The 10373-nt window shown below is 33.3% G+C and overlaps 1 protein-coding gene and 1 long non-coding RNA gene across 5 annotated transcripts in view; one reads left to right on the forward strand and one right to left on the reverse strand.

The window, feature by feature from the left end:
- Positions 1-5091, reverse strand: part of LOC117180345 — a 14144-nt gene extending 9053 nt beyond the window's left edge. The window contains exon 1 of the long non-coding RNA XR_004468035.1: positions 5029-5091. This is a non-coding gene — a long non-coding RNA (uncharacterized LOC117180345). The remainder of the gene's footprint in view (positions 1-5028) is intronic.
- LOC117180344 (glucose dehydrogenase [FAD, quinone]-like) overlaps positions 3785-10373 on the forward strand; it is a 72565-nt gene continuing 65976 nt past the window's right edge. For 3 of the 4 annotated variants that reach the window (XM_033372787.1, XM_033372790.1, XM_033372792.1), the window contains exon 1: positions 3798-4103. The gene's annotated coding sequence lies outside the window, so the exon portion shown is untranslated. Of the gene's footprint in view, positions 4104-10373 lie in introns of all 4 variants that reach the window. The other variant, XM_033372788.1, reaches the window with a different exon arrangement.

Raw genomic sequence — 10373 nt, forward strand, 5'->3', positions numbered from 1 at the left:
CACCCCTATCTGTATGAATCGCAGTCATTCTATTTAAGTCTATTCTGCGTCCATCCAAGAAAATCTTGTACTATCTACATAGAAAGAATAAAATTCAAAAGAATGAAGGTAATTGTTAATATCATTGTAGATAGATGAACAGATAGAGAAAGATTAACTTGGATTAGAGAATGATAGAAATATATTCACAAAGAGAAGATGCAGGACAGTTTAGAATGCAGAGACTGGCATTCAAAAGGATAAGTAAAATTGGAGTGTATAAAAAAGTATTGACGTCATAAACGTAGCAATAATAGAGGACTAGCCGTCTGCTTCCCACCTTAAGTTGGGGGATTAATGCCTGCTCTTTCTCTCACAATAAAGGTTTAGTACGCCAAGGTGGTAGACCGCCCCTCTAATTACGTTAACCTCTCTACGATATGCCTACTTCCCTCCTTTGCCTATGTCCATGATTGACGCTACGATCTATAGTTAATTTTTCGACTATTGTTTTACTTTCAAAGGGTTCCAATAAAAGTTACTTTCAACATATACATAGATAATTAATTTTTCAGATAATAGATGATAATCCAGAGTATCATAACACAGACGGATATCTATCAGTCCAGAAATTTCCGAACAAAGATGAAAATGTGGAAATTCTAGCAGAAGCATGGCAAGAATATGGACTCAAATACTTACACATAAATGCTAAGGAGCATATTGGGGTGTAATGACCCTACAAATTACATCATTTAATGGAAGGCGTCAGAGCACAAACGATGCATTCATACGACCCATTAGACAAAAACGACCTAATCTAATCAATGAAACAGAAGTTTACGTAACATAAATCCTATTTGATTCCAAGGGAAAGAAAGTCATTGGGGTAAAATATACCTCTATGAATACTGGATAGAGCCAATCAGTACTTGCTCGTAAAGAAGTGATTATATCAGCAGGTGCTTTTAATTCTCCGAACCTTCTTCGGCTTTCTGGAATAGGTCCAGCTAAGGATCTCAAAAACCGTGGCATTACGGTTATTCAAAATTTACTAGTCGGGCGAAATCTTCACGATCACCTAACGTTCTCGGGATTAACAATCAAGCTTAATAAAACTTCTACAATTAGAGACTATGTAGGAAAGATGAAAGATGTAGATTTATACTTACGGGGAAATAATGGGCCATTATCTACAACAGGGCCATCACACAGTACTGCTTTCGTTAAAATAAAGTTCGAGGAAAACTTACAAGCTCCAGATATTCAATATCATTACACTGCTTTCAGTGAAAAAGATTTGCAGTCACTTATTGCGTGCTATTATGATGCCGTTGCCATTCTGCCTACATTACTTACAACCAAAAGCAGAGGATACATCACACTGAATGAGACAGACCCAATTTGATGATGAACGTCAGCCACTTTGCAACAACTGGATATTTAATAGTGATGATTATTGGTCTTATATCTTAAGTGAATATATAGACACTATATATCATCTAGTTAGCACGTATAAAATGGGTCCAAAAGAAGATCAGGAGGCTGTGGCTGATCCGAGGTTGCGAGTTTATGGTTTTAAGAATTTAAGAGTGGTGGATGCTTCCATAATACCAATTATTCCTAGGGAAAATACTAATGCACCAATTATTGTGATTGCTGAAAAAGCTAGTGGCATGATCAAAGAAGATTGGTTGTAAGATAGAATAATGGACTTTTAATTCGTTGGTTAAGATATGTAAATATTGCGTAACCAAAATTAAATACAAATCATTAACGTTTATTTGTTTTAAAGAAAAAAATTAACAATGGCTAGCTTGAAAAAGTATTGATGGTAAAGATGTATCTAAAGAAAATTGTGAAATATACATTGTTAAAGATGTATTTAAAAAAAATTGTAAAATATACATTGTGTCAGTATATTAAAAAGTAGCATTCTTACATAATATTTTATTCACTTTTCGGAATTTTTTCCTCCTTCCCTTTACATATAGAAATTTGTTAATTAAACAGTATCCCACAATTTCAATGCCAAAGACAAAGATATTAAAAAAAGATATTAATCAAGATTCCACATATTTGAAACCGAAATATCAAATTGAAGTCATTCAAGAATTAATTTAACTCGAATTTATTTTCCTTACTCATTTCCAAAGATTTTTTACATACTTTTTCCTAAGCATTTTGAATCTAGTCATATAAAATTTTGTTATTAGACTAAAATAAAAAATTTTTGATCATTTTCAAAATTATGCATTTTTTTTAAAGAGATGCGTAAGATTTAAACGTAATTTTTAGTAGATTTCAACAAGATTTACAATAAATTATCTTCATGGATTTTTTTATTAAACAAAAATTTAAAAACTTCTATGATATTAGGAATCAAGTAGCTTACTCAAATAGATTATTTTTGTTTCCTCTGCTGTATTTTTGTCTAAAAAAAGAAACTATTGCCTTTTTTAGGAAAATTTTTATCTTTTATCAAATTGCAATAGAATCATTTTATGGTGATTGTTCTTTGGTTTTAATTTCTGAATATTTGCACATAAAGTTGATTAGATAACTAATTAGTTATAAGCGAATATTTTTAAAGGGTCGGGATGTGATTTTCAATATGTTTTATAAAATCGCTACAAATTGTTGCAGAGTTGACTTAGAACTGAACTTTGAACGAACGGAATCAAAGTTGGCTTTGTATGCCCCGCATTATTTTTTAAAGAGAACCGTCTCTGTAACCCAATTGTCGAAGGGGAAGCGCAAGTATCGCAATAAGAATGTAATCTTTAAAGCCGCAGGTGCTTTGAGAATCATCCTTAAAAGAAAATTGAAAAACAATTTCAGATACAATTTATGACTGTAGTTCATAAGCTACTCTTATGGGCCCCCAAAGAAAACCTCAAATGTGACAAATTGGAATTTTACGTAACGTCAGGTAAATGGCGAAATAAACGTAATTTCTAGACGTTATGTGTACTTTAATCAATGATAACAATAAAATAATTTATTTAAATAATTTAACAAGTATTTAAATAAAAAATGTATCTCAAGGTATATAGTTTACCTAAAAAGTTAGAAGAAATACTTGATCTCATCACATTTTTGACAGATTTTGATATTTTTAAGTACAGATTTATTTTCTCAGAATACTCGTAAACATTTAAACAAATTTAATTAATTTAGGTTTTTTTATTTTTTTGTCAATAGAACATAATATAAATATAATTTTAAAATTATTTAAATAAATTATGTTTTTAATATAATTGATTGAAGAACTCATAATATGTAGAAAATACGCTCATTTCGCGACTTACCTGAAAAAACTTTCTAAAAGCGGTTGTAAACCGCAATATTAAGTGAGATTCAAATTTGTCACTTACAAAATTTTTTTGGGATTTACAAAAGTGGCTTAAAGTCATTCACCCTAAAGAATTATGATTGGTTCGTATTCTCTGATGAATTCTTAACAATATACTCAAATACGAAATTTTTTGTATAACTTATCATCACGTTTAAATATTAGATTTACAAAAAGATGACTTTTTTACAAAATAAATCAACGGGAAACTTCATGGTCTTTACGTGACGCCTACATACAAACCGATTTCGTTCAAGTTTGGTGTAAATTTTTTTTTTCGGTATTCGAACAAAATTAGTCTGCGTCTCCAACAGGGGGTATATTTTTTAAATGAATGACTGGACAAGTTTTCTTATCATGAAACTGGTTACGATTAGAATAATGCCCAGTCTCACACGTTAAAATATTAATTTTAAATTCAATATGTCAGTTAACAAATGTCTGGTGTCTGTCTAACATTCTAAAATTGCTCAGAAGCAGTAGAGAAGTATAATAGTTAATAAGTAAATGATAAACCGCTGCGAAGTAGTCTGTGCGCGACCATTATAATGTGTGTTCGTTTCATGACATTCAAAAATTTGACTTTCGATTTTTGTTGATCGTTCCTTCTCAATTTCTTTGTTTTCCGAAAAAAGAAATGCCATATATTTTTTTTAATCTGTCGACATTAAAACGTGACCCCGGTTTTTTAAGGTAACATGAGGTTTTAAAAAGGAAGAAGCTAGTTTTTTGGATAGCATGGACCAATGATTCACTTGTGCTAAGAAAGGTACTTTTTTCTACATTAATCATTTAAAAAATAATTGTTAGTATTAATTTTGTCGATTACAGATCATTGTTATGGAGATACAAAAAAAACTAATCTCGGCCGGGGTTGAACCGGGAGCTATGTCTTTTCATGAGTCAATTGTTCAAACATATTTTGAAATTGTTTAAACAATTTCTATTTTTATAGTTTTTTTGCACTAATTTCTCAAAAGTTAGAATTTTGTACTTAATGACTCAATTAACTAATTTTAAGAGTAACATTGTTTTTATATTTGGCAATTATTTCCCTAATATAAAGCAATTTTTTACGCAATGTCCCTTATTTTTTAGTATTTTCTTATCTCAATGAAATAAATTCAAAAAAATTAATATCTATAACTTGAGTGAAAAAAAATGTTAAAAAAATTAGGGTAGATATCTATTCTGAGATAAGAAAATGCGGAATAATAAGCGATGTAGTGTGGGAGATTCGAAAAAACTAGAATTTTAAGCACGTTTCCTATGATAAGACGCAAGTCAATGATTATTAATTGATCACTGACAAGCCATACGGAATTTTAAAAAATGCATTTATTTATATCAGAAACAGAGTTCAAATCAAACTTATTTCAATTTTGTGAATAATTTGTCAAAAAAGAGAAAGGATAGAAATATGATTTAAAATTGCATAATATTATCAACGATATTTCAAGCGATTGGATAGATTTTTTTCTAAAAATTTGTCCAACTCCAGTCAAAAAATAAATTCACTATCGTTTCCTGTTCTAATAACGTTTTACTACATTATATTGCTTGAAGTAAGCGATATTATTATTTAAAAAAATTTTAAATGCAAAACATCTGCTCCATATATTTTTTCACATAAAAAATTTCAATCTTAATAAAAAATGAAATAAAAATATCATATGTAATAATTAAATACTCACATTGTGAATTTTGTGACACATGTGAATGCACTTGAGACCAAAATTAGAACCCAACTGACAATAGCAACAGTTACTAACTCACTGATTTTCACTTACAAAAGCGCGATACACGTGCACTCTTATCGAGTGGTTTATTGACGACTATTCTCGATTATTTCCGCTCCTTCCCGTCTTGAATTCAAACCTTTTAGTATACTTTACCATTTATATTTTGACGCTGAAAAAATGTATTTTTAAGTTTATACTTAAAAAATTCGTTCTCTTTAAGTCTTTATAGATTTTTAATTCATTTTTTTTAAAGTGTATGAATATCAGATGTCACAGATCAAAATGCTTTCAAAATAGGGAGAATAGGATAATTTCCACAAAAATAGGGGAATAATAGGGCAATCAAATTATTTTTATATAATTCATGCGCACACCAGATTCCTACGATTTCAAGTCGAAATATACTTCGTTTTAAATAAAATACAGCAATCCACTTAATTAAGCCTTCCTAATTGGAGCCTTCTGAGAACTGACAACCTGCCACGGATGTTAGTGAGATGAGCTGCTGTTGGATGTGCACTGCTCACTCATTCGTCACAAAACAGGAGCGTTGCAGTAAGGCACAGTAACCGAATGGCCTACCTGGTGATACCCCTACTTGAGGATACAGAGGATAGGGCCAAATAAAATACGCCCCGCGGACCAAACACACAAAGATACCCAAGCTAAGGCGTGAATAACCGTGCCAAGGGCTGAGTGGCACCAGGGAATGGTGCCGCAAACGGTGTCTCTAGGATACCAGGTCGCCTTCTAGAGTATATAGACTTTACCCCCGCATGCGGGACTCTGCGGGGGTGAACCTCTACTTCACTAGCTACTCGTGGGAATAGAATAGCGTCTGAAAAAATAAATTTGAATAGGAGCATTTGTTATGAGAAGAAAGGTGAATTAGACGTGGTGTACGAGCCTGACGAGAGTCAAAAGTCTGAGCGAAAAAGAAACTTGGTAGCAATCTCCGCCAGTTTGAAGGAGGTACTAAACCAACTGGGAAAGATGTCTTCAATCGTCCTCGATATGAAAGTATTCTGCCAGACACGGCAAAATATGGATCTTCGAATCAGGGATGGAGTAGAAAAGCTGGAGGATATACAGAAAAAGATGTTCGCGGCTTTGGCGCACGCTCAGATTGCCCTCCGTTATTTACCGTACGGTATCGGACGTCTTGCTATCAAAAGAGCAAGAGAACCCACCCGTCAAGCAATGGAAAAGGCAAGGGCGAACACAAGCCAAAGTGGGACCCAGACTGAAGATACGGAGGAAACTCCAACTCCCCAACATGGAAAGCGAGAGAGGGAGCCCTCTCTGAGTCCCTTAAGGCAAGTTGTGCGAAGCCGACAACTAAGAAGTTAGATACTAGCGGGGTCACGTCCTCGACCCCAAGGAAGGACGCAGAGAAGAAAAAACCAGCTTCCAAAATCCCAAGGAAGCAGAAGAAGGAGCAGAAATGTTCCTGAGCAGAGGCGGTCCTCATTAGTCCGCCTGAAGGTATGAACTACGCTGTTGCCCTGAAGGACCTAAAAAATAAGGTAAATCCTGACAGCCTTGGTGTAAAAATCAGGGGAGTCAGGGAAACGAAGGAAGGTGAAATCCTTATAGAGGTGGGCCCTGCAGCAGACAGCAAGATGAAACTGTCTTCTGCTATCAGGGAGGCAGTGGGGACAGGAAACTCCGTGTGCGAGCTAGTCCCACGCACAGAGGTCGAGATCTTGGATCTCGACACAGCGTGTGATGTGGAGGAGGTGACGGAGGCCATCCGAAATTACTTCGGTGATTCGCTCCCGAACTATTTAAAGGTGATTTTGACGAAGTGGGCCTTTAGGGGAAATCTAAAGGCATATGTTGAAATGAACGAGGAGCTAGCTGCGAGGCTTATCCGCTCGGGACATCTGAAGGTGGGATAGATGTCCTGTAGGGTAAGGAAAAAGACGGAGGTCACACGATGCTATCGCTGCCAGGGCTTCGGCCATTTATTAGCGAAATGCGAGGGTCCCGATAGGACTAATTCGTGCAGGAGATGCGGTACAGAGGGCCATAAGGCTGCGGAGTGCCCTGGTACTCCTCAGTGTTTCCTTTGTACCCTCTTCCGGGTACTAAGCGATGCCTTTTCTTTGAAGAGGCTACCCTTCCACGGAAGCGTTTAGAAGAAAGAGAGAGATAAATCCAGGTTGACTGCGAAAGCGGATACCGGGAAAATGGGTTTGCAGGAAAGGAGTTAAGGTTTAGTGGGTAGGCGACGTTTGGTGAGTCCCACACTCACATTCGTTCCTTGTGGACTATGCGCTGATGTGTGCATCTCACGTCTATGTATACGATGTACATATGCGTGATGTGCACATATTGGGTTCATGGTCCCCAAAGATCAAATGTTGTAAGTGCATGAGTATTTCCCGTTTTTACTCCATTAACAAAAAAAAGCATAATGGTGAGCTCGCGTCGTCCAGAAGTAGGTCTCTGATAGAAAACAAAGAAAAAATATGCCTGCTGCGCGGACACATTCTCATTGCGCGCTGAGCGCGCGGCGCTTCCGATTGGTTTTTAATGAAGGTTCTCCACGCCGCTACGGCTTTGACAATTACATTCCCATTACGAAACTCGCGCTTCGCGCTCGATAATTTATGTGCAATTATAAAACTCCAAAAAGATAATAGGTAAATCTTCTTCAAATCTACTAAAAACAAAGCTTTTAACTTACGGATCTCTTAAAAAAAAATTGCATATTTTTGAAAATGTTTCAACTTTTGTCTAATTAAGAAATTTCGTTCGAATAGTTTCGAAATACACACACATACACACACACACATATATATATTTTATATCAATTTTTTTTTCATTTTTTCGGTAATATTCAAAACGTTGAAAAGCATATAACTTTTTGAATTTGATCGAATTTACAAATGTAATTAAGATAATTTGCAAGTCTTTTTGCCATGTACCAGAAAATTTGACAAAAATTTCTAAAAGTCATAACAAACTTGTATTCAAATTTTGAAGACGCTCCAACTTTTCGAATTTTTTTCTAATCTAAACATTTGACTGTGATAGTTTATAAATATATTTGATTTCTAGTGATGAATTTAAATGAAATTTACTAATCGATCAGAAAATTTTTTTTCTATTTTTCTAAACATTTTAAAAAAATTTAAAAGTATATAACTATTCTAATTTTCATCAAAATCAAAAGTGATGACACGATTAGACAAATCCTTCAAAAGTTATCGTGGCTACAACATTCAGATAAACATACACACAGACATACAGACATACAGACAGGTATACAGACAGACAAACAGATAGACACCGACAAAATTGTATGATTTTCAGATTCTGTGAGTGTCGAAACGTAAAGATCCGTTAAAAACCAGAGATCGATAATTTGGACGATTACATTACACTCTCATGAATGAGAATATAAAAATTATTGCATAGAGAGAGAGAGAAAGTACGATAGTTCTGAAACGAAAAGTATGACTTTTTATTGGAGCACAATAGGATCTTCTCTGTCCACCTCCCACGATAGAAAGGCAGATCTCGAAACCATCATTTCGAATTCGATCTCAACTTTTTATAACCTCGGCTGTCAAGTGTTGACGTGAGAATTGTGAAAACAGTTTTCTTCATGGGTAATTAATTAAATATTTATGAAGGTATGTGACTTTCTGTACAATAACTTTTTCGTCTGTTTGGTTATAAAACTTCTCTCATTTTAAACGAGGTGATAAATGGTCCGCAAAAAATAGTTTCATTCTTAAGCAAAGAGATGAATTTTTAACTAAAATTATGAATCTTCAACCAAACAAATGAAATTTAAAACAAAAAGTTCAACTGTCAGCAAGTAGTTAAGTTTTCAACTACAACAGACGAATTAACAAAAAAATAGCTGGACATTGACAGATTTTCTTTTAACAGAAAAAAGGGAGTTTTTTCAACCGAAATAAATGAAATGAAAAATATTCTTAATCCACTCAGATTACTTTTCTGCCAAAATAGTTGAATTTTAAACCAAAAGATGAAATTTTTTACCTGAAAAAAATTAATTTTCATTTTCCTTTTGTACAAAGACGTGGATTTATAAATCCAAAATGATGAATTTTCAACAATAAAGTTATTTCTCAATCGAACAGTTTGACTTTCCACCAAAATAATTGAATTTTTCAGAAAATATATAAATTTCCAACGAACTATTTGGATTTTCATACCGAAAATATTAATTTCCAACAGACGACTTACATTTCCAATAAAAAAATTAACTTTCAAGCAAATAGATCAATTTTCATCCAAATAGTTGAATTTTCTACTAAAATCTTTTAATTTTATGCCAAAAAATTAAACAAATTTAAAAGAAAATAGTTCAATTGTCAACCATAAAGATGAATTTTAAACTAAAATTATAAATCTCCAACCAACCATTTTGAATATTTTGAATATTTTAATTTGAAATCAATCACAGTTGAATTAAACCAAAAAAGACCAATCTTCACAAAAAAGCTGAATCCTCAAACAAACAGATTGTCTACGCATAATTGCTTCATAAACGTCTCTTATTATGAGATGTACAAAAAACACAAAGTAACTAAAATTAAAGTTCTAAGTTACTGATTTTCTTTGATTTAATTTATGACTAAGTGATTAGCTTTATAAAAAATTACTAAAAACTTACATACATTTTAATTAGATACTTTTTTGAAATAAAAGATTTGAAGGTTTCAGTTTAAATTAGTATTGTAATTTGGACCATTTCATCTAGAATTCTGAATTCTTGAAGTCATCCTGATATTAAGGAAAATTAGAATTTCATGGACCTAGTCGATCTCAAATAGACTAAATTTTGACACAAAAAATATTATTTATGAAAAAAAATAAATTTAAACAAATTTTGTAGTATACTTATCATGCTCATTCATAATCTAAAAACTCGAGAGGGAATCCATACCAATCCAATCCAATATAATTCATTTGAATTCAGTTCAATTCAATTCAATTCCCGAGATGAAGGACAAGTACTGCAATTTAAATGAGGCTATGTGCCACTTAGAGGCCGAGTGCCACACTATATTTTTTATCAAAACAGTTGGCGCAAGTGCAGAACGTCTACATGCCAATTTGGGGTCATTGCACTCATCCTACCATAAATTTCAGATATAAAGATGTCCATTAGCTAACCAGATCACAGTGTCAGTTACTTTATAGTAAGATGTACCCTAAGTAAAAATTATATGGTCTAGGCTAAGAACAGTTATTTTAGATATCGTGCACAGTAACTAAAGTCGCACTCATGATGGCATTGTGATAAAAAGTCA

The sequence above is a fragment of the Belonocnema kinseyi genome, chromosome 9 (assembly GCF_010883055.1).
Source record: "Belonocnema kinseyi isolate 2016_QV_RU_SX_M_011 chromosome 9, B_treatae_v1, whole genome shotgun sequence".
NCBI classification, from domain to species: domain Eukaryota; kingdom Metazoa; phylum Arthropoda; class Insecta; order Hymenoptera; family Cynipidae; genus Belonocnema; species Belonocnema kinseyi.